General features: G+C 42.6%; 1 long non-coding RNA gene across 1 annotated transcript; it reads right to left on the reverse strand.

The window, feature by feature from the left end:
* Nucleotides 1-522: 522 nt before the first annotated feature.
* On the reverse strand, nt 523-7775 carry LOC131394001 (uncharacterized). Its single transcript, XR_009216033.1, has 3 exons — nt 7665-7775; nt 1451-1541; nt 523-907 (listed from the first exon to the last, which is right to left on the reverse strand). It is a non-coding gene; the product is annotated as an uncharacterized LOC131394001 (long non-coding RNA).
* Between the last annotated feature and the right edge of the window lie 13315 nt (nt 7776-21090).

Raw genomic sequence — 21090 nt, forward strand, 5'->3', positions numbered from 1 at the left:
GAGTCCAACTTCATTCTTTTGCATGTGGATATCCCTGCAAAAGATTATTCTTGGTTGAAAATATTATTCTTTCCCCCATTAAGTTGTCTTGGCACCCTTGTCAAAATTCAGTTCACCATAGATGTATGAGTTTATTTCTGAACTCTTAATTTTATTCCATTAATCTATATGTTTATCTTTATGCCAGAACCACACTATCTTGGATTATTGTAGCTTGTAGTAAATTTTGAAATTGAGAAATGTGATTCCTCTAAGTTTGTCCCAAACTAGATTTTGATATGGGTAATAAAATATATGAGTGTGGAACTCAGAGGAGAATTTCCCAAACCCAAGCTTGGTTTCTGAGACTTGTCTATTAGCACTAACATCATCTCTGATAAGTGTATTATAGTGCATTAGTATTCTGGCTTTTTGCTCAATTATAAACTCAATTTCTCTCTCTACCCTGCTATATTAATATATTTCTACAGCTTGAGAATTCCTATGCTGGTTATAGTCAAAGGAGCAGGGAAACTTGCTGGAAGAATCTTTACTCAAATCATTTTCTTACCACACAAAGGGCACAATCTGCTTGCCACAAGACAAAAGCCAATCGTCAGGAGGCAAGATGGTGGAAAAGAAAGGGCAGTTTATTACAGCTTGCTAGCAAGAGGGAAGATGGCTGTCTAATGTCTCAGAGAACCATCTCTCAGAACAAAGACTACAGGCCAGTTAGATAGAGGGCTGGTCTCCAAGTCGGGGAGGCATCGGGTCTCTGGGTGAGGGCATCCATCTGGTCTTAGTTCCTGGCAGTCTTTTGTTTTACTTGATATGCTTCAGAGGCTGGAGCAACGCCCTATACCCTGATCTTTCAGTTGTCATTGATGATGGCTATCAGCATAGACTCTGCCCGGGGATCATCACATTCCTAAGGAACTCAAAAGAACAAAGTTATCAACTTATAGCAGCTGGGAGGGGCCACAAAGTCCAAAGTTAGTCAGAGGTCATCCAAAGTTACAATATGGTCTCTTCTCCACAACATGGCTTTGCCCATGTCAACTCTGCATTGAGCTGGCATCAATCTTAGATTTATAAAATAAAAGCATGTGCACTATATACAAAAATTAACTCAAAATAGATCAAAAAGGAATGATGTCATGCAAAATGGCAGAGTAGGAGGCTCTAGGGGCCAGTCCATCTACTGAAAGAACCATTAAACTGGAAAATTGATCAGAATCAACTGTTTCAGAAGTCTGGAATCTGGACGGATACTTATAACAACCAGGGTAGTGAGTGTTTGATGAAGGGAGAAGCTGCCAATCTTTGGTAATTATATGTGCAAATCAGTTACCATCTCCCATTTCTTAGCACCACTGTGCCTATTAGGATAGAAGTCCACGTTCATGGAGCAGGTGATTGGTACCAGGACAGGCAGAAAGGACCGTGTCCTCCAAAATTTTTTGGATTGCACCTTTTGGTTGTGCTGGCAGTTATCTGATGGACCATGGCAATTGCTTGCTTTGGATTCAATCTTGGGCTGCAGTGGCTTCCCCTGGTGGCATCTATTAGAGGATTTAAAGTGACAAACCACTTTTTTTTTTTTTTTTCCATTTTGGAGCCAAACACTTAAGAAATCTTTGTCAGGTCACTAGCTGACTGCATAGATAACTGAACAGAAATTTCAGTGACTACACACAACCAACTAGGAATACACATTTTGCAAAAATAGCTTGGAACAGTCACTAAACAAGCAGATGGCTGCAGCCCTCAGCAAGCAAAAATTCAGTACTCACTGAGGAGGAGGAGAAACTGATTTCCAGAGTTACCACATTATAATACTCAAAATGTCAAGTTCTCCACAGAAAATTATAAAGCATAAAAAGAAACAGAACAGTATAGCATATTCACAGGAAAAAAAAGACTTTGACAGAAACCATTCCTGAGGAATCCCAGACACTGGACTTACTAGTCAAAAGTGTTAACTCTACTGTCTTAAATATCCTCAATGAGCTAAAGGAAAAAGAATGAAGGAAATCAGGAGAACAATGTATTGAACAATTCACAAATATATAAAAATTAAACACAACACACTCTTAAACAATCAATGGGTCAAAAAACGTCACACAAGGGAAATTAGAAAATACATTGAGACAAATAAAAACAAAAACACCACATACCAAAACGTATGGGATGCAGCAAAAGCAGTGCTAAGAGTAAAATTTATAGCTATAAATGCCTACATTAAAAATGAAGAAAGATGTCAAACTAATAGCATAACCTTCTACCTTAAGTAACTAGAAAAAGAAGAGCAAACTAAACCAAGGCCAGCAAAAGGAAGGAAATAATAAAGATTAGAGTGGAGATAAACCAAATAGAGAATAGTACAGCAATAAAGAGGTGCAACAAAACCAAAAGTTGGTTCCTTGAAAAGACCAACAAAATTGACAAACCTTTCACTAGATTGACTAAGAAAAAAAGAAGACTCAAATTACTAAAATCAGAAATGAAAATGGTAACATTATTATTGATTCCACAGAAATAAGGATTATAAAAGAATAGTACACATAATGGTATGCCAACAAGTTGGATAACCTCAATAAAATCAACAAATTCCTAGAAAGACATACTACCAAAATTGACTCAAGAAGAAATAGAAAATCTGAATAGACTTATAACAACAAAGAAGATTGAATCAGTAATTTAATATCTCCCAAGAAAGAAAAGCCTGGAACCAGATGGCTTTCCTGGTGAATTCTACCAAACATTTAAAGAATTAACACCAATCCTCAAACTTTTCCCAAAAATTGAAAAGAAAGGAACACTTCCTAACTCATTCTAAGAGGCCAGCATTAGCTTGACACCAAAGCCAACCAAAGACACAACAAAAAGGAAAACTACAGACCCATATCCCTTATGAATAATGATGCAAAATCCTCAACAAAATACTAGCAAACCTAATTCAGCAGCATATTAAAAGGATTACACATCATGACCAAGTGAGATTTGCAAGAGTAGTTGCCATGAATGCAAGGGTATTTCAACATATGAAAACAATATTGTAATAATTTATTGTAATAATCATAAATCAATGGAATACACCACATTAATAGAATAAAGGAAAAAAACTCATGATCATGTCAAGTAATGTAGAAAAGGCATTTGACAAAATCCAACCCCCTTTCATTATAAAACTAGTCAATAAAATAGGGATATAAGGGACCTTCCTCAGCATGATAAAGGCCATGTATGAAAAACCCACAGCTAACCTCATACTTAATGAAGAAAGGCTAAAGCTTTTCACCTAGCGTCAAGAACAAGACAAAGATGGCAACTTTCACCACTTTGATTCAACATAGTACTGAAAGTTCTAGCCAGAGTAAATAGGCAAGAAAAAGAAATAAAAGGCATCCAAATTGGAAAGGAAGAAGTAGGAGTATCTCTATTCATAGATGAAATAATCTTATATGTAGAAAACCTTAAAGAATTCACCAGAAAAAAAAAAAAACCCAACCTGTTAGCACTGATAAATGAAGTCAGCAAAGTTGCAGGACACAAAGTCAGCACAAAAAATCAGTTGCATTTTTATACACTAACAATAAACAATCTGAAGGGAAATTTAAAAAACAATTCCATTTAAAATAGCATCAAAAAGAATAAAATATTTTGGAATAAATTTAACCATGGAGGTGCAACACTTGTACACTGGAAACTACAAAACATTGCTGAAACAAATTAAAGAAGACCTAAATAAATGGAAAGACATCCCAAGTCCATGGATTGGAAGGCTTAATATTGTTAAGATGAGAATACTAACTGTACACATTCAATGCAATCTCTATCAAAATCTCAATAGAATTTTTTGCAAATAGGAAAGCCTGTCCTAAAATTTATATGGAATCTTAAGGGACACCCCCCCCCAATAGCCAAAACAATCTTGAAAAAGAAGAATAAAGCTGGAGGACTCATGCTTCCTGATTTTTTATTTTTAGGAAGATTGGACCTGTGCTAACACCTGTCGCCAATCTTCCTCTTTTTCTTTTTTCTCCCCAAAGCCCCAGTATATAGTTGTATATCATAGTTGTAGAGTTGTAGCTCTTCTATATGGGATGCTGCCTCAGCATGGCTCGATGAACGGTGAGTAGGTCTGCACCCAGGATCCAAACCAGTGAACCCCCGTCTGCCAAAGCAGAACATGTGAACTTAACCACCATGCCACCAGGCTGGCCCCCACACTTCCTGATTTTCAAACTTACTTCAAAGCTACAGTAATCAAAACAGTGTGGTACTGGCATAAGGATACACATATAGACCAATGGAATAGACTAGAGAGCCCCAAGATAAACTCTTATATCTATGGTCAATTGATTTTCAACAAGGTTGCCGAGACTATATAATGGGAAAGGACAGTCTTTTCAACAAATGGTGCTGGGAAAGTTGGATAGCCATGTGCAAAAGAATGAAGCTGGACCCTTACCTTACATTATATACAAAAATTAATTCAAAGTAGATCAAAGATCTAAATTTAAGAACTATAAAACTTGTAGAAGAAAACATAGGAGCAAATCTTCATGACCTTGGATTTGGCAGTGGTTTCTTAGATATGACGCTAAAAGTATAGGCAACAAAAGAAAAAAAAATCATCAAAATTAAAGACTTTTTTGCCTCAAAGGATGCTATCAGGAGAGTGAAAAGACAACCCACAAAATGGGAGACATATTTGCAAATCATATATCTGATAAGTGTTTAATATCTAGATGAGATAAAGAGATTCTGCAATTGAACAACAAAAAAAACACACACAACCCAATTAAAAAGTAGGCAAATAAGTTGAATAGACATTTCTCCAAAGAAGATACACAAATGGCCAATAAGCACATAAAAAGATTTCTCAACACATTAGTCATTGAGCATCAGGGAAATGGAAATCAAAACCATGAGATACCACTTCACACTCACTAGAATGGCTACAATACCAAAAAAAAAAAACACCCAGAAAATAGCATGTTGGCAAGGATACAGAGAAATTGGAACCCTTGTTCATTGCTGGTAGGAAGTAAAATGATGCAGCCACCATGGAAGACAGTTTGGTGATTCCCAAATAAAAGAATTGAAAACAGGTACTCACAGATATTTGTATACCAATGTTCATAGCTGCATTATTCACAATAGTCAAAAGGTAGAAACAATCCAAGTATCCATTAACAGATGAATGGATAAAAAATATGTAGTATGTCCATACAATGGAATATTATTTGGCCATAAAAAGAAGTGAAGTGTGGATACATCCCACAACATGGATGAACCTTGAAACATGCTAAGTAAAAGAAGGCAGACCCAAAAGGCCACATGTTGTATTCCATTCATATGATCTGTCCCGAATAGGCAAATCTATAGAGACAGAAAGTAGATTAGTGGTTGACAGGTGATGAAGAGAAGGGGCAATTGGGATGTACAGGGTTTCCTTTTGAGGTAAAGGAAATACTCTGGAATTAAATAGGGATGATGGTTGCACAACACTGTGAATATACTAAATATCACTGAATTGTACACTCTAAAATGGTGAATTTTGTTATGTGAAATTTATCTCAATACAAAAAAATTTCTATGTCAGAACTGTCAAAGAATGATGAGACTATCTCTCAACATCTGAAATAAAAGCACAAACCTGAATTTATTGCTGGCTCTAGTAAGGGAGAAATACGCTGGTCAGGCCTGGTCTCCAAGAGCAGAGCAGACTGCTGATCTCACGTAGGGTTGTTGAGAAATGTGGAATTCATGGATTGGTGGACTTTCAGAGGTGTGAGTGGGTTGACATCATCTGTAAAGTGTGGTTGCTGAGGTGAGACCTATTGTGCTCGGAGGCATTTTTATTGGAGTAGATCCATTCTTATTGGCTGATTTTCATAAGAGCTGACACCAACTGGTTGGTTTGCAAAAGCATGTTCGCTGCAGCTAGTTGTCACGGACAGCTTGAACAGATTTCAAACGAGTTCTGATGGCTCGTTGTTACCATGGCTACAGAACAATCAGTCTTTCCCTAGTTTGTAGGATCTTTTTTATTCTCATACCAAACTCTTCCACTTGTGTAACCTCTTCTATGCTCTCCCTCAGGATCTGATTAACGAGAGAGAAAGGGCCGAAATCTCCTTTCACTACTGGCTCTTCGCTTCTTTATTCAGGTATTTATTCAACAAATTGTGTTACGGGATGCAGAGGAGAATAATACAGTCCCTGTCTTCAGAGCCCCTACACTCTAGAGAGGGAGCCCCACTGCACAGCTGAATCTGAGACAGGAACCAGCCTAATGAGATAGAGTCTTCTGAAACCACAAGGCCCCTGACCTAATAAGATAAGGCCCCTAACCAATCGGCAAGATAGGAGACTCAGATAGAGACCACCAAGATCCACATTCTGCAGCCTCGGGACTGTCCCAGGCTCACACTTGCGCCTTAGCACCCCGGAGTTGCCTGAAAGTGACTTTTCCCTCATTACTGCAGTAAAAAATCACACCCAGGGTGGAGAGCTAGCATGCTGATGACACATGCGACGCATGTAGTATCGCGATGTGCAATAGCACAGCGCAAGAACAACCCCACCTCTGCATGCTGTGACAAAGGACACTCCCCTTGCCCCAGCCCCATAAAAAGCCCCCGTAGCAAAACTATTTGGGGAGCCATCGCCTCCTCTTTCTCTCCCTGGCTTGGCTCCCTTGTGCACAAGCTAATAAACTTTTCATTCTCTTTACTCTCACTTGTTGTCTCTCTTGATTTCTGTCCTGGGAAGAACAAGAACCCAGGGCATCGGTAACAATTCCAATTCAGCGTTGAGGATACCCAGGGAACCCTGAAGAGGCCACCTGCTCTGTCTGAGAGAGAGAGGGAGGTCCACAGAGGAGCAAAGCTTTGAACGGACCTTGACCCTGACCCAATCTGGCCCTTACTCTATGAGCATAAGGATGCAGGACAAGTCAGGAGAAAAGGCCTTTCAACAGAAGCAAGTTAACAATCTAGTTTTCTATGACTAATTTTCTATGTCGATTCATCTAGATGATAAATTAACATTTAGTGGTTACTTACCTTGTGCTAGGCATTTTGCTAAGTGCTTTAAATGGATTATCTTACTAAAACCTTAGAAAAACCTTACAATTAGGTACTACTATTGACCTCATTTGCCAATGAGGAAACTTAGTCTCAAAGGGCTAAATAACTTGCCCGAGGTTATATGGTGAGTAGTAGAGACTGGATTCAAATACAGTCTGACTTTGATAGCTACTTGGGCCCTTTGAGAAATTACAAGTTCAATAGAGGTACAAAAGAGTAGCCTACAGAAGAGAGCATTAAATTTCAATGTGAAGTATCCTTAATCCACCTTAACAGGACATTTATAAAGTTTAGGGCACAGATCATGATTTGCATTCAAAAATTATTTTAATAATGAAAAAAAAGTACTTTAATAAATAATAAAGAAGTATTTTGATAAAATACATATCCCCTAATGTAACAGATAATAATAACTTCATTTAATAATACTAATTGAGCCATCAGGTAAAGGAACTAAAGTAAATTTACATAGACACAATGATCTTACCCTTTAGAAAGAAGCCTATAATCTATATGGGAGATATAATGAGAATAACAGGCATATATGTAAATACGTTAAGGCTCAAATCAAAACGCTAATTTTACCTAAGTACTTATCCTGTGGTCCATGGATTATGTGCAAAATCTGTTTTTTTCTGAAGAGAGGGTCCATAACTCCACAGCTTCTTAAAGAATTGTAATCACTGCCACCCTCGAAAAGCTAAGAATGACTGCTTTAAAACTTTCAACCGGGAAAAATGTCTAATACATTCTTAATGTTTGCTTCCATTTACATTTCTTTCTCAATGTTAATTACTGGTTAAGTCATGCATTTTGCCTTGGTTACCATTTTTTCTAGTCAAGGCTTTTTGGGTCACAAGGTAAAGACACCACTTCAAACCAGTTTAAGCAAAAAGGCCTTCATGGAAGGCTCTTGAGGTGGCTAATGGAATCCAGGGACATCAAGTGTAGCTGGGACCCACAGAGACCAGGAAGCCAGCAGCCCGCTTCCCTCGCTGGAGTTCTCTCTGTGTTGTCCGCTCCACTGGTCTCTCAGCTAAACCAGCCCTCACTGCTCAAGCATGCAGGTGACCCAGCGCGGTTGCCCTCACTCCCTAGTTTACACGTCCTCTGTTCGCTGACCTGCAGGAACGCTAAATAGCCTCTCACAGTCCAGTTCAAAACTCTCAGGATTGAGACTCTGCTAGTCCCACTGCTCGTCCCATCAACTGTAGCGAGGAAGGCAACATCCTGTAGAGCAAGCATGACTGCTGCCCCTGGGTCTGAGCAGGGCCAACTCTCAGGAAAGAGGAGCAGAGGCTGAGAGACACTCCATCTGTGTCTGCTGCTCCACTCAACTGAAAATGAATTTGCTTGTCTGTACACCTGAATTTCAGGAAATCTTCATTTATATGAGTCTCTAGAACCTGAAAGTACTCTCATTTCCTATGGAGATGATAATTAACAGAGAAGCCTTTATTTAAACAACGATTAATACCTGCTTAATACGGGGTTGACATAAGGGAAGCCATATTGTAGAGGGGAAACCATATTGTGACTTGGAATGACCTATGACTAACTCTGGACTTTGCCGCCCCTCCCAGCTGCTATAAGTTGATGACTTTGTTCTTTTGAGTTCCTTAGGAACGTGATGACCCCCAGGCAGAGAGTCTATGCTGATGGCCATCATCAATGACAATTGAAAGAGCAGGGTATAGGACGTTGCTCCAGTCTCTGATGTGTATCAAGTAACACCAAAGACTGCCAGGAACTAAGACCAGATGGATGCCCCCACCCTGGGACCACATGGCTCCACCCAGTGATCAGATGGATGCCCCCACTCTGGGACCAGATGCCTCCCCCACTTGGAGACCAGCCCTCTATATAACTAGCTTGTAGTCTTTGTTCTGTAAGAGGTTCTTTGAGACATTAGTCAGCCATCTTCCCCCTTGCTGGCAAGCTGTAATAAACTGCCCTTTCTTTTCCACCATCTTGCCTCTTGATGATTGGCTTTTGTCTCGTGGCAAGCAGATCTTGCCCTTTGTGTGGTAACATGATCTTACTTTTAGATAAAAATCTCCATTATGTTGATCTAGCCTTTTATCTTTATTGCAAACCAAGCCTTGAGGGATTTGTGTCGCTTCCCACATTATGGTTTTGGATCCTGGCCACCATCACCACCACCCACCCACCCAGACACATTAGTTCAAAACAGATATAGTCTTGAATATCTAGCTTAAAAGTTGTCACACTTGATCTACTGATTGATATCAATTGTCTGAAGAGGTGAATCCCAACCTGCAGTATCCCATGTATATCTTATTTCACAAACCCTCTTCCATATCCAAGAATGCTGTGAGATCTATGCTTGTTTTAAAAAATGAATTTAAATGAATATTGCTTTGTGAATTAACTTTGACTATTTTCCAGTATCCAGTAAACTAATAAGTGACATGGAAACCTCAGTGGGGAATCCTACTCAGATGGACGCACCCAGGAGACCCACATTCCATTATCCACTATTCACAACAGTGGCTGCAGACACTCCCTTCAGCTTCAGTGATTCTGGTCTAGAGTCCTGTTTGCCATCCTCACAAGAGGGTTATACCAGATTAGTGAGAAAGTCTGTGGAAACCATCAACTCACCGGTCCTCAACGTTGGCTGTGCATCAGCACCCCATGCCAGACCTCATGGCCTCTGAAAAATTTAAAACCTTCCCAGGTGACACATACCTCCAAGGTTGAAGACTTACATTTCGTGGAATTTTCAAACAAAATATGTGGTATAAATTGCAAAGCAGGGCTAGGATTTTTTTTCCAGATTTCAGTTTTGTTATAAATATGTCTCATTCAGTACATAAAATTTGGGAAAAAGAAAAAAGGAAACACATTCACAACCCCAACATAAAGAGACACCCACTGATACCATTTTAGTATATTTTCTACTAATGTTTTTCCTATCCATATTTTTGCATAACTAAAGCCCCAGTGTAAACACACAAAGACATAACACAGAAGAAGTAAAAATCCTTCCACCACTTTAAGGTCCATCCCTCCCTCCCACTCTTACTTCCACTAGGTCAAAGTAAGAACTCACCAAAAGCACAACATGAAAACACTGGAACAGCAAGTCAGGACTTAATTGGTTTTACCTCAGAGCCTTACCAGATAAGGGCTCTTTTAATAACAAAGCTTCCATTTAGCGACAGTGAACTGCCTTCCCCTTCAGATTCTAAGGACCACTTGCTTTGTTGTTTTGTTTCCGTTAAACCTTGCTTGGAAGGCACCTGGAAATTCATGAGAGGATCTTTGAGAAAACAACACTACTTTCTGAGCAATGACCTAACCTGATGTCCCCTCCCCGCCTTCCAAAAGCCTCTCCCGAAGGCAGTGTGACTGGGATAGATAACGGGGTACCAGCCCCAGAAGGAGCGTCCATCCCGACTTCACACCACCCCAGTGATGGGAGTGAGCTGCCAGCTGGAGGTGGCTTTCCCGCCCTTGAGTGAAGGTGTTAGTTGTCGCTCTCAGATTTCTGACAGCACCCTCCAAACCAGCTTGCTGAGGCCAGGAGTCCTCGTCAATGGGCAACTGTCCTCTTCTCTGGAAATCTAAATTGTCTTTGAATAGTTTATCTTTCAATTAGGTTACTGTGCATAAGTATTTTGCACAATATAATTTTGCACAATATAAGTAATTATGGAGGGCCACTCAGGGAGAAATGAAACAGCTTAAAGAAGTGATCACATATATGCTATATTTATATGCACACACACATATAAATTGTTCATAAAGTACAGATGTAAAGATTACATGTGTATGAATACACATTATTTATATTGAAAAGGAGAGTGAGTTAGACTTCATTCTAGAAGACAGCCCACCCCACATGCCCCTTGTGATCCGTGGGCAGATGTGGAATTGACGACGCCTCCCTCCGGAAGCCCTGCCAGGCAATACTTAGTAATTAATAAGTAATTAGTAAGTAATAAGTAATTAGTAAGGAAAGGCCTTTGCCCCAAGAGCCGAAATCAAGGGTTATCAGTTTTGTTTGCACAATATACCACTGTTTTCCAAAGTCAACATTAGCAGAATAATTTAACAAGAATGGCTGTTGTCTTCCTCCTGAGTAAACCTTCGATTCTCTAGAATTTAAGACAAACTAAAGCCTTCACAATTTATCACTCTTTTAGAAAATCATTCCAAAACGTATTTCACTAATTGGAATGCTGCCTCTTTCCAAAAGAGATTTGAAGTGGGTTAAATAAAGAATGTGTATCCGTTAAGATTAGCAAAGTAGAAATGAAGATAGCGAGCAGGAAAATGAGGAGAAGTAGTGTGCTAACCCTGGGAACTAGCGCCCAACTGTGATTGATCATCAGATTTGGCTTCAAGAGCAGGTGTACAAAGCAGTTATTTGAAAACATGGACCATAGAAAGGGCTAGTACATGGTAACTGATATTATAATTGTAAACAATATTACATTTCTCTTCTCAAGTACCCATGTTATTTTACCACATGAAGTTCCAGCTACTTCCTTTTTTTTTTTTTTTTTTGTGAGGAAGATCAGCCCTGAGCTAACATCCATGCCAATCCTCCTCTTTTTGCTGAGGAAGACCGGCCCTGAGCTAACATCTATTGCCAATCCTCCTCCTTCTTTTTTTCCCTTTTTCTCCCCAAAGCCTCAGTAGATAGTTGTACGTCATAGTTGCACATCCTTCTAGTTGCTGTATGTGGGACGCCGCTTTGCCCGGGATCCGAACCCGGGCCACCAGCAGCAGAGCGCATGCACTTAACCACTAAGCCACGGGACCGGCCCCACTACTTCCATTTTTAAGGCTTTAAAATATTTTTGGAACAAGATGCCGTTGGATGGGAATCTTCCAGAACAGTCTGGCACTGAGCGCTATTGGGCTGTGTGTGAGCTCACTCTTCCTCTCAGGATCATTTGAGCCTTGTGTTCCAGGAAATAAAAAAGAATGATTAAACTAGCAATGTGCTTTTGCCATATGGTTAGCTCTTTCATCTGACTGGAAAATTTGGAGGGAATAAGGTCCCCAATATTTTGGTCTGAAAAATATCTCTGTGATTCTTGGTAACCATGACAAATAAGAAAAAAGAGTAAGTCACATTGTTCTCATCACATATAATGGAAGGTTTCAACCAGAAGACTCTCAAAAAATATTTCTAGTGCAGGTCAGAGAGACTGGAGAATCTAACCAAACAGGATTTTCCTCTTACCCCTCATCCGGATCTGAGATTTGCTGCCCTCAAGTACCAACTTGTATGGCCAGAAGCGCCCGTTGCCTTCCCTGAGAGTCTCCCAGAAACGCGACAGGTGTGGGGGCCTGGAGCGAGCGTCCCGCTTTACACAGCAGGCAGTGGTTGGCACCAGTGGTGCCACTGTAGACCTTAGACAAAACTAACAGGATTCCATCTGGGCACAAAGGCAAGTCTCTCCTTATACGCCCCCTTTTAGCTCCTCCTTTTTGCCTTCTGCCAAATCCTTGGGCGATTCCATTTTTTGATTTACCTGAAATGAAACCAGAAGGCAGCTTACAAAAGCATGACCTCCACTCAGGTATCCTAGCACAGTGCACGGTAGGCACACAATAAATGAATGAATGAGAACCAAAAAGCATCCAGAACAAAAACGACCCCAGTGGTTCAAGTTTGGTCCAGAAAATATTTTTTTAAAGAGGGGAATGAGCTGTCACAATAAAATTGTCAAAATGAAACCCCACAGATCTCCCCATATATGCAGCCTCCATCCTTCGATCATATTCAATGTCCGCTCAATCTCTATGATTATCCAGTTCTCCTCATTTTATCAGAAACCATAACAAACTATTATTATTTAGCAACTCTGTCTTAAGGAGATTAAGAAAATTTGGGGCGAGGGGAGAAACAGCAGATGGAATATATTCCATTTTCTGAATTGATAAGAAGGGAAAGGAAGGGAAATTGGACAGGGTCAATTTCCATCATTAATCAAATAGAAAACACTAATTTTCTAAAAAGAAAATTTGTGGGTTAAATGCCTGTTTACTTTTTCTTGAAAAATCTGCACTTAGTCCCAAACCACCAAAATGAATGTAATTTTCTTGGATTTATCTCAGGCTAATAACTACCCTATCTTGCTTCATTCATTAAGAACATTTAAAATCTACCTCCCATCCAATAATAAAAATTTGGAATTTTTATTTAACCAAAGAAATAAGCATTAATAGTTGTACTAATTATATTATATATATATAAGTTATATATATTATAAATATATTAGTTATATTATCTATGTGTAGTTGCACTGATTATGAAAAGCAGAAAAAGTGAGAGAACAATTTGACTTGTAGAGACTTTGTATCGTTGTTAAATTCTCCAACCCAGTTCCCTCACATTCCCACACTAAAAATCTTCAGAGATGATTATAAAACTTTATACGTGTATTAAAAAGTCTATTTCTTTGCACCTAGGTAGAATTCTAATAGACGTGATTCCACCTGTGATGTGAACAGAGGTACACAAACTCTTTATGGCACTATGATTACATATCGTTGTTTATTTCTTTGCTGAAGCAGAATTTCCAGCTGACACATGGTAGTTGTTAGAGGTGCTTACCCACGAAGATAGCAATCCCTGGCTTGCCGGGATTAGAACATGCCGTGCGGTTCCTCTGATAGAAAGGAGAGGGCTTTTTTCCCCTAACTGCTGTGCATTGTGACCTTCATCAATCAGCCCGACACCCAATCTCTCAGCCAACGAGCAGCGGATTCTTAAGAAGTTTTTTTCTTGTTTTTCTCCTGGAATGTTCCTACCACAAGATCAAAGCCACACTCAGAAATATCTCTGCATGGTATCTACGTTGATATTTTTTCTCAGCGCAAAACAAGAAAGAGTGGCGTTGGCCCAGTGGTCCAGAAGCTCTTATCCCAGAGATGAGTGAAGGGAGGTAATAAGACCTTTCTGGCTTTATCTCTGATCCCAGAGGCCTGAGTTCCAAAAGGTCAAGACGGCGGCATCTCTTAGAGCCGTGAATTATGGGCCAAGAGCGAACTAAGCTGGGCCTGGACTGAGAGAAGTTAGTGCACGGGGCACACAGTCCAGATGTGACTGCCTCCCTTGCAACGTGCCCCAGCATCACCTAGGCCAACACACCACCTCCTGCCCTCCTCCCTGCCCCGCCCTTCCTCTTTGCTCCCACTGTGCCTGTCTTCCCCCCAGAGGCTTCACCTGGCTTTCCTCGCCCCTTAGCCAGCCTGGCCAATCAGCCTCTTCTCTCTCCTTGTCCTCTTTGTGCCTCAGTTTCCACTGCCACCCCTCCCAGTTGCTCCCCAGATGCTGATGTTCCTTGGGTTTCTGTCCTGGGCCCTCCTCAGGGGATTTTACCCACACCCCTGGCTTCAACTGCCTCCAGTATGCTATTTATTTGCAGCCCGGATTTCCAACCAGACTATCTCCTGATATCCAAGCTCCAGCTGCCTTCTAGAGAGCTCTACCTTGATGGCCTTCTAGCGTTGCATTCGGTGTGCGCTTTCATTCAACAACGAGTCTCCCAGAAATGCCTCGTGTGGGAGTCTGCAGTGAGAGTCCCACGTTATACAGCAGACAATGCTTGGCACCAAGAGCACAACTGCAGACCTTAGAAAAACTAGAAAATTCCATCTGGGCACAAAGAATATGCCTTCCTTTATAATAGGCCTTCATATGCCTTCCTTTAGCTCTTCTTTTTTGCCTTCTGCCAAATCCTTAGGCAAGTCCATCCTTAGATTCACCTGAGATGATACTGGAAAGCAGTTTATAAAAGTGTTACCTCCACTCAGGTATCCTGGCACAGGGCATGGTAGGCTCCTATTTTCCAAACTAGCAAATGTTCTATCATACTTTCCTCCTTGCTATACCATCAGTACCCAGCTCAGCTCATTCTACATCCTAAATGTCTCTTCACATTGTCCGTTTCTCTCCATCCCACTGCCTAAGGCAGACTTCGTCATCTTTATCCTCTAACAGCTTCCGGATTAATTTTCATCACTCCCCTCTCTCTAGTCTGTCGGTTAACTCCTAAAACACAAATGCATCATGCCAACACACATTTGATGACTTCAATTGCTTTTAAGTAAAGCCCAACTCCGGCCCCTGGTGCGCCACGGCCTTCGAAGTCAGCCCTCAGGCGACCTCAGCAGCTGCCTCCCAAGTCACTGCCCAGGCACCCAGGTCCCCAGCACACCATTCCCTCCCAGGTCACCATGCATTGGTCACGCTGTCTCCTCAGCTTGGAATGCCCTCGTGTCTGCCTGTCAAACACCCACTTACCATTTAAAAACCCAGTTCAGACACAAGCCCCTCTGACTCCGTTGGGCAGAGTCCTGCTCTCCCCTGTGCTCCCATGGGCCCTTGGACCTACCTCCTGGAGGACAGGACTGGGCTGTTCCTCATCTTACTCAACCACATATCAACCCCACTCCCTAGTGCGATGCATTGACAGGGCAGGTACTCAAAAATGCCTGTTGGTTTTGATTTCACCGGGAAGAGAAAACTGGAAAGTCACAGATTCATTTCCTAACAGTCTCATTACACTTTAATTATCTCCTCTCCCCACAACAGATACTGTTTAAATGAGAATCTAATCTGATGGATATTTATTGAAATGACTTCTAGAAGCAAAGAATAAGCTCTTATGAGGAAACTCTCCCGATAGAAGCCTGTTCCTGAGGTAACAGAAGCCTCCCCTCAAGTGGTGACAGTCTGCACTTGGACAACCTGGATCGTGGCAGGGGAGGTGGGGGAAGGAGGGAGGAGGCAAATTTGTTCCCATTAAAAGGAAAAAAGAAACGGTGCTGTAAAACGTCCCAGAGTTAGAACCCCTATCCCATAACTTAACCCCTTCATCCATGTCTAAGTGTACAATTCAGTCAGGCTGATAGAGAAGTAACTGGACTAAATAAACTGCAAAGAGTAAATGAAACACCATGGTGGTCAGATAAGGATGCTTGGAGTGGGGGGGGCATCACGAGCACTGTTTCTGCCAACTCTGATGGGGTCTCTTCCCCTCCTCCTGACTTCCTTCTTCCCGGTTATTTAAGGAGAGCCTGTGAGAAGGCTGCATCATCTGGAAGGCTGGGGAGTTGCTAAGGGAAAGACTGGCAAGGGGTGGAGAAGAGAGAAGGCTGTGAAGAGGAGATGGAAATGTCAGTTGGGTTTGGGGATAGCAGGATGGTGTGGAAACTTCTCCTCTCCATCGCTTTCTCCCCTGCTGGAATTCAGGCCCTGATTGCCTCTCTCCTAATTGTCTTCCCTGGTGACTAACCTCAGTGACCCACCATCACCCTTGCCCCCCATCCCTCTGGTCTCCAGGCTGCCACCAGAGTGGTGTCTCCCGTGGGCTAATCTAACCATGTCTTTTCCCTGCTTCCCAGGGCCCCGTTTTAATACAGGATTAACCCAAGTGCTTCAGCCAACATCCATGGGCCTCCCCGTCCTAACCCCTGCCTGATCCTTCAGCCTTGTCTCCTGACCTCCCAACCTCATATCCCAGTTTATGGGTCTCTGCATGTCATCTGTTGCCTCTGTGTGCTTGTTCATGCCCTTCTCTTTTCTTGGAATCTCCTTTCAAGATTTACATCAGGCATCTCGTCTTCAAGGAAGATACACACACCGAAACACACAGACACAGACACACACTCTAAATATACACAGATAGTCTGACATACACATAGACACACACACAGATACACACACAGACACACATTCAGACACATGTGTAGACACACAGACATACACAGAGACAGTCAGGCACACATATACACACACACACACACACACACACTCCGTACAACAGCACACTCCAAGACTGGGCTAAAGCCCCTTCTCTGGGTTCTCATAGTACCTTATCCAGACCTCTGTCACTGAACTGACTAGCTTTTACTGACAAATCCGTCCTTCTATCTCAATGATAAATCCTTCCAGGTCAAAGACCATGCCCTTTGCAACTTTCAACACCCCACCCTTCCTCACACACTATCTAGTTCATGGTGGGCCATCAATAAAGTTTTGCTAAACTGAACCCAACAATAATTCCAAGGTAGGCCAGAGGGACTGGGAAATGGAATGGCTTCCACAGTGACCAAATCTACAATTTATTCTCCTCTCCAAATCTCTGGGTGAGGGCAGATTGCAACCTCCCATGGTAATTGACAGTAATAGCATCACCCCACCCTTCAAGTCTTATCCTTGCCCCTTAAAACACACAAAAAAGTTGTATTCCTAAAACTTAGCCATTAGCCATTGAGTTCAAGGCCTTTCTCCAATTTGAGATATTCAGCAGAATAAACTAAGTTGATGCCACTCCTAGGCAGCCAAAAGGAAACAGCAAAGAAACTTGCTTAAAGCTTCATGCAGCCCTTGTTTCATCTCCCGTTTATCTCCTATATTAAAACCCTTCAAAGGCAGAAAATACGTCTGATTATTCTTTGTATTTCTCATGGCTCCTAGCAGAACACTTTCAGTAGGAACAGCAAAGCATTGAAGAAGGTAGGATAGAATGGGACACCGGCCCTTTGGATTTTCCACAGGGAAAAAAATAACATGTAACCGGAAACTTAATAAAACCTTCAACAGTACGTGACACTACCTATGTAAATTGCGGGAACTCAGCTGGATTTCTGTTTGTTCCGTGGCAGTCTACATGCTGGCGTATTCCACTCACCTGTGTCACGTCACAGTCACCAGCACAGGCTCTGGGACCAGACAGCTCTGGTCGGAATCCCGATTCTATCACACACCAGCCACACTGGGGGATCCTCTTGAGTCTCAGTGTCCGCACCTGGAAAGAGGAAAATAACACAGCCCTCACAGGGAGGGTGTCGAGCTCTCAGCTCGGTGCTGGGCACATAGATGTGGTCTGTAAACAGTTGCTCTTTATTATTATTGTTGTTATGTCGGTCCTTAGTAAATTTGAAATGAGAGCAGAGATTCCAAATTAGAGCAGAACACTATCAAAATAGTGATGGGTTTGGCCATTTGGGGAGGTATAATGGGAGAGGCCACATCTGAATGTAAGTGTAGACAAAAGGCAAATTAGTAAAGCAACTTGTTACAACCCAAGACTGGCCCATAGGCAGCACTTTTCCTTGGCAAACAGGGCAGGTGGGGAGGAGGGCATCTAGGTTCGGCCCACCGTGTGGAACAGGAGAGGGAAGACGTGTCTGGCCACTAACAGAGGGTCAGCTCTCAAACCTCATCTGGGTTCCAGGTGGCAGCAAGTTCCCCCCTGGAGAGGGGGAAGCAGCCTGGGAAACTCAGGCGTCAGTGATCCCAAGTCTGACTCTTAGATGGCTTGTCCAGAATTCCAGCTCCCGAGAAGAGTGCGAGCGAGAACCACACAGAAGCCCTGTCCCGTGGTGTTGAAGCCCTGGGCTTCTCCTGAGGCTCTGGACACCCCCACTCCACTCTTGGGATTGGTAGCCAAGTGCAGCTGGGACCAAGATGGGAACCTGGAGGTCAGCTAGGGGCCCAAGATCCCTAAACCCCTCTGGAATGGGGAGGTGCTTAAACTCTTTAATTACTCCCTGCCTGAGCACTGGCCCAGGAACCTGCATGACGGAGGGAAGCTGTGAAGTCAATGGTCCTGGCTGTGAGCAGTTGGTGCAGAAAGAGTTGGGCATATAGGGTGGAAGCCACACATCCTGCTGAATTTGAATAGATTGAATTATCAGTCATCAATGTTGGTCAACTTTTTTCCTCCCAGACAAGTCTCTGTGCAGAGGCACAGCTACCTAACATGCAGATGGCATATACAGTTAACACGTAGATTTTTTTTTTTTTTTTTTGCTGAGGAAGATTTACCCTGATAACATCTGTGCCAGTCTTCCTCTATTTTGTATGTGGGTCACCACCACAGCACGGCCACTGACAAGTGGTGTAGGTCTGTGCCCAGGAACCGAACCCAGGCCACTGAAGTGGAGCGCACCAAAATTAACCACTAGGCCATGGGGCTGGCCCCAACATGTAGATATTTTTATAATAATCGTATCACTCAGTATTTATATGGCACTTTGCAGACTCCAAATCACTTTCATAAACACTGGCTCACTTGTTTCTCAGAATAACCTGTGAGGTAGAAAGAAAGGTGGTTTTTATGCCTATGTAACAGATGAAGCCTTAGCAATGTTATAAATGCTATTGTGCAGTTAATAAGTAGCAGATCCGGGAGTAGAAAAAGGAATCCTCTGTCAATGGATGAATGGATAAAGAAAATGTGGTATACATACAATGGAATATTATTCAGCCATAAAAAAGAAGGAAATCCTGCCATTTGTGACAACGTAGATGAACCTGGAGGTCATTACACTCAGTAAAATAAGCCAGACACAGAAAGACAAACCCTGTATGATCTCACTTATATGTGGAATCTAAAAAAGTCGAACTCCTAGAACCAGAGAGCAGAATGGTGGTCACCAGGGGCTGGGGAGTGGGGGAAATGGGGAGATGTTGGTCAAAGGATACAAACTCCCAGCTATAAGGTGAAAAAGTTCTGGGGATCTACTGGACAGCTGGTGATTATAGTTAATAACGCTATATTGTGTACTTGAAATTTGCTGAGAAAGTAAATCTTGTGTTCTCATCATAAAAAAAAATGGTAACCATATGAGGTGATGAATGTGCTAATTAACTTGATTGTGGTAGTCATTTCATACTGTATATGTATATTAAATTACCATGTTGTACGCCTTAAAAAAATGACATTGTACAACCTAAATATATCTAATTTTTATTTGTCAATTATATATCAATAAAGCTGGGGGGAAAAACTATCCAGAGAAAAGATAACGTTAAAAAAAAAAAGGAATCCCGATTCCTGTGTCGTGTCCTTCCCACCACAGCAGCCTAAGCATTATCTATTCGGAGGAAATCTGCAGCTCCCTTTACATCCCGGCCTGCTCTCCGGTGAGCTGCACCCAGGCAACCCTGAGGACTGCTCACTCTCTCCTGCCTCCCTCTCCCTCCCCCTACCCCCGCCTTCCCGTGGTTTGTTTATAGTATGAGCCACCAATAGCTCCCTTTCCTTAAGCTACTTTGAGCTGGGTTTCAGTAACTTGCAAATAAAGAATACTGACTAATGCATAAATAGAGAGCTGAGCAGTAAGAACAGGGAGCAGAAGCCAAAAGACACAAGGAGAGGCAGAGACCAATCGAGTTGTGGGAATGCAGCGTCTCCGGCACCCACGCTGTACCTGGCACGCAGTAGGTACTCAAGATAGATTTGGTGAATGAACGGCAGAGAGGCAACCAATGAGCCTCTCCTGAGTGACAGAGAGGTGCCCCAGCCGCCAGAGTGCTCTGGATCCCAGGCCCACTTCCAGGGCTCTCTGAGTGAGTCCCAGAGGTGTCTGCCCTCCTGCGCCATGAGGCTGGGAGGGGCCGCCCTGAGATCTCGTCCTCCTACCCACCACACAGATGTTTGCAATGAACTTGGCTATGACCCTCTGCATACTTGGGGTGATCTCAGTGAGTCTGGATTTCTTGCAACCAAAAGTGCCTCATACGCTTTATGTCCTAACAACAACTGCAAGATGCAGATGGGCGTCCTGGTCTTACAAATGAGGTTGGGGCCCAGAGAGACCAGGCAGCTTGCCCACGGGCACGGCGCTGGCAGGTAGCACCACCGCAGCTGTCACCAAAGCCTTTTCCAAGTGTCACGCTGCTGCCTTCATCCCCTCCAGTGAGAATTATTTCTCCTTTCTGGGTTTCTCCTAATCCATCCCTCCTTTCCTGCTGCCCCTTCTTGTCCTCAGGAATGGCCTCGGGCCTGTAAGTGCTTTAGGGAGCAGAAATCTCTCTCGGAGAGAGGAGAAGAAATACAGGTGAGTGAGTGGGGACGCATCAACCCACGGCATTCCACGGCGTCCTGGGGCTCTGGGGCCTGCGCTGCCAGTTCCCAGTTCCCATGGCCCATGGATCCAGCCCCTTTGGTTATTCAGCTGCTGCCTCTGAGGTCTCCCCCTGCTTGCTCACAGATGCTGCTTTCCTCACCCC

The sequence above is a fragment of the Diceros bicornis genome, chromosome 29, assembly GCF_020826845.1.
Source record: "Diceros bicornis minor isolate mBicDic1 chromosome 29, mDicBic1.mat.cur, whole genome shotgun sequence".
Lineage (NCBI taxonomy): Eukaryota > Metazoa > Chordata > Mammalia > Perissodactyla > Rhinocerotidae > Diceros > Diceros bicornis.